This window comes from Cebus imitator, unplaced genomic scaffold, assembly GCF_001604975.1.
Source record: "Cebus imitator isolate Cc_AM_T3 unplaced genomic scaffold, Cebus_imitator-1.0 Scaffold159, whole genome shotgun sequence".
In the NCBI taxonomy this organism is placed as follows: Eukaryota; Metazoa; Chordata; class Mammalia; order Primates; family Cebidae; genus Cebus; species Cebus imitator.
Window position 1 is genome coordinate 2,813,100 of NW_016107474.1, and position 4,177 is coordinate 2,817,276.

The following is a 4,177-nucleotide window of genomic DNA, read 5'->3' on the forward strand; positions in this document are numbered from 1 at the left end:
AAATGCATACAAAATGCAACGAAATTTCATCATCCCCGAAGCCAGCAGCTTATCCTAACTCCAAGAGTGGTGCCCTTGGGGAAATCCCTGCCTTTTGGAGCCTCAGTTTCCCTCTCTCTAAAATGGATGTGACGCCTCCACGTGCCGCTGTGTCACGTGAGTGCACGGAGGTGAACGGGCTCGTAAGCCCAAGGCCTCCACAAATCCCAGTGATTTTTTGTTGTTGTCAACAGTTGCATTCTTTCTCTCTGAGAAGGAGGATATATTTTTGCCAGTGGCCTGCCATGTTTGAAGCTCTTCCTGAGAATAGCAGGGAAGGGCTTGCTTCATTCTTAAGCAAAAAGAATTTAAAAAGAAAAAAGAAAAAATAGGGCAGTCAGATGATATATTTTGTTTTTCTGATCCCCAGTGAGCCAGAGGCCAAGCACAGCACACGTCGCCTCTGAAAAGAGGAGGATGGACCAGCCTAAGAAGGTAAGTGGGTCCTGGGAGGGATGCCAGAGGCGCAGGCGCAGTTTAGAAGGACGGGGAAAAGGGCAAAAGGCCCCAGTGAGAAGGGAAGCCGGGTTGCAGGGCTGGGAAAAGCCAGGGGCACATGGCAGAGTTTAATCTTGATTGATGGCACTCAGGAGGAATAAAAGATGGCGCAGTAGAAGCTGGGCCGGGCAGCTGAGTGACTCTGGAATTGGAAGGCACAGTGAGTGAGGTTTTGGATAGAGTCTAGCAGTGTCCCTGGTTCAAGCACTGATTGGTCCCCAACCATGTCCACAGCTGTGTGAAACTGGGTAGGGCCAGGCAAGCCAGCTCAGGTTCTGCCCCAGTGGGACAGGCAGGCACAGAGACAGAGACACAAAACAACGTGCGGTCAAGTTTGGAGGCTGGAAATGAGCTCTCGTGGGTGGGATGAGGGCAGATTCCTGCGGTTTCTGGGCTAAGACGAACCTACAGGTAGCTGCAAATCTGAGATGCGTCCAGGTGCTCCCTGCTGACAGCCTCCTGTCTCCTGCAGAATCCAGGTGGGCATTTTTTACCTGCTCCCAATGCAGAGTCTGTCTGTGAGCATCTGCCAATGCTTTTCAAGTCCTATGATTGAAGGATGGAGAGCTGGGCTGTGCAGTGTGTGGTCTGGAGGGAGCCTGGCACCCTCTCTCCAGCTGCAGGGTGGGGTGTAGGGCTTAGAGGGAAGCCAAGAGATGGCTCTGCTGGGGATGGTAGGGCTGTGGTGTCAGCAGCTCTTGGCAGGGATGTTTGGACAGCTTAGTCCTGTTTGAGCCTTTTGCCCATTTCCATTAGAAACAGGGACTTCAAGTCTACTTTGGCGTGTGAAGTTCATGCCAATGCACCCTGGCACTTCTTCTCATCTCCTGGCACAAACTTGGCCTGTTTTGTATCCAGACAGGCACATGTGAGGTCTTGTTTCCTTTGGTGTGAAACTGGGGGCACATGTGAGCAGAGGGGAGATCAGAGTCTAGGCTGTTCCTGTCCCGGCATCTCAGGACTGAAAGCAAAGTGAATCTCGCTAGCTAGCAAAGCAGGGGGTTTCAGAGGCATGTAGCCCGGGAGCCAGTCCCAGCTCCACCACGCTGTGTGACCCTCAGCCTGTGACTTCCCTCTCCTGTGCCCTAGTCTCCTCACCCCTAAACTTGCGGGTACCTCAGAATCTACCTCATGGGCTTCTGGGAAAGATTCGTTGAGTTGGCACCTGCAAAGCAAAGGTCCTGGCATGTGCTTTACACTGAACGGGCATGCTGGATGTTTAATGTTTACACAAGCTTCGAGTGTTTACAACACTGCTATTCTGCATCCCGGCACAAAGTGCTTTACCGGGATTGGCTCAGTTCACTCTCCCTGCACACCTGACAGATGGGGAAACTGAGACTTAGAGAGGTAAAGGAGCAAGCCAAAAGCCACACAGCTAGTAAATGGCAGAGGTGTGATGTCAATCTGGTGTGTCAAGCTGTGGCTGCGGCCCTGCCCCCGTGTCATCCACCCAGAGGAGTGGCCATCATCACCCGCCTTCTCCTCTGATCTGTGTTCACTCTGCTTCCTGGCTCCCAAGATGTGTTCCAGGGGATTTTCCTGAGTCACTGGGTCATTGAAGGGAAGACAGACACCCAGCTGGATGCCCCCACCCCTACTCCTGGCCCACTTGACATGCACACACAGGCACACACCCAGAAGCACACAGGTGAACTCATGCACACACAAATGCACACGCACATGCTCGCACATAGGTTGCACATACATATATAACTACGCACATGTACACACACGTATACACTCTAACAAACGCAGAATCATGCACATTCACACATGTACACACTTACCCCTGCGTAAGTATGGTGCATACTCAGAATACCTCCTGGAGGATCCCAGGTCAGCCAAGCAAGCCCTACCTCTCTCTCTTTTGGTCTGGCTGACCCCATGGTCCTCTTCCCTCAGACTCTGTGTGTGACCTCATCACAGTGGCCCTCCATAGCACATGGCAGTGCAGACAGGTAGCCGGAGAACCTCCTTAACCACTGGAAAAAAGAATGGGCAACTCCCATGCACGGTCACTTACCGCATCCCTGTGCTCAAATCCTCATTTATTTAACAACTCCCATTGTGCAGAGCAGAAAACCGAGAGGTCGTGTGGTAAGAAGTCCGCCCAAGGCTCACACAGCTGGCAAGGGAAGAAACAGGACTGAGACCCAGGTGTGTGGGACTCAGGCACTGAGCCAGGCCCCAGATCTCCGGTGCACAAGACAGACCTGGATCCTGCCCTCGGGAGGGAGCACCCAGGATTCTGGGGGTGGGGAAGGGGCAGACAGGAGCAGTGGACAGAAAAAAATCAATAAAATCAATGGCACACTCCTGTGCAGGGGAGCTGGGATGGGGAAGTGCGGCACAGCACCCGCTCTAGAGAAGAAAGGGAGGCCTGAGGGTGACACTGGGGCCGCGGCCACAAAGATGAGCCCGAAACGCATTTGAAGCAGCGGTAAGGACAGCACCTGTGCAGCCCTGGGGAACCCACATTTAACTCATCAGCAGACCTGATGTCCCAGGCCGGGCAGTGTCTAACCAGCAGCCTCTTGGTCTGTGTGGGACCTGACAGTCTCTCTAACTCTGCAAGGATGCAATTCAACAGGCATTGCCCTTTGAACTTTTCCTAATCAGCCCCCCTCCTCTGTCCAGGTATTAAAAATGCCAGGCGCCAAGAAGCCCCCTGCCCCACCCCCAACATTCCTTCGGGACAGTTTTGCTGACATAGCATTCCTCTGGGCCAGGCTGACGGCCCAAAGTCCCTCATCTCTGGCAATGAAGATTTCCTGTTAACCCTTGGACCTTGAGCCCTGGAATATCCCCCAGGGATTCCAGAGAGCGGCGCTGCGCTGCGGCCTTCTTCTTGCGTTTATTTATAACGCATAGCCCTCTTCCTTGCCAAGAGGAAGCGCGGTTTTACTTACATTTCAGCGTCCCAGTGGGTGGAGGGGACCACCGGGCACCTTTGTCCCCAGGCTCAGAATGGTGTGAGGAAGCTGTAAACTGCCCAGAAGTCAGAAACTCGTAGAATTTTGAAGCTGGAAGGGGTGCCATTTCACAGATGGGAAATGAGAGGTCTGGTGATGCCTGGACTGGACCAGGGCCTGAGCCAGATCATGTGGGAGGACTCAGGGATCCTGGCCTTGCCCTGCAATGGACAGTCTCCATCAGCAGACTGGTGACATGGACCAGACATTTGCCTCGCACAGCTACTCACCCCGGTGGTCAAGAGCAGGGCCTGGAGCCCGACGACAGTCAATGCCACTTCTTTGCTGTCTGTGAAACGAGGCTGGTCACCACACTTAACCTATAGTTACTGGGAGGAGCAATTGAGTGACGTATATGAAGCATTTACAACAGCCTGCCTATTAAATAAATACAACGTATCTCTACACATGTACAACAAAGACACGGAAACAGTTAATCCCCTGCTGCAGCTCCCGTTGAAGAGAATGAAATCAGGGCCCAGAGAGGTTGAGTCACTGGACTTGGGACACACAGGACCTTTTCTACCTCTGCTGGTGACCCAGTGACCCCTGGCAGTGGTGGGGAGGGGGCAGAGCAGGCCCCGGACTGTCTGCTGGATGCTGCATTCACTAGTGGGTCCAAGGAGACTGGGACGACTCCTCTTCGCTCTCTCCAAAATTAGAAC

General features: G+C 53.3%; 1 long non-coding RNA gene across 1 annotated transcript; it reads right to left on the bottom strand.

Annotated features, from left to right (window-relative positions):
* Positions 1–6: 6 nt before the first annotated feature.
* Positions 7–3,779, bottom strand: LOC108314657. Its single transcript, XR_005202649.1, has 4 exons — positions 3,743–3,779; positions 3,450–3,563; positions 2,328–2,522; positions 7–1,433 (listed from the first exon to the last, which is right to left on the bottom strand). It is a non-coding gene; the product is annotated as an uncharacterized LOC108314657 (long non-coding RNA).
* Between the last annotated feature and the right edge of the window lie 398 nt (positions 3,780–4,177).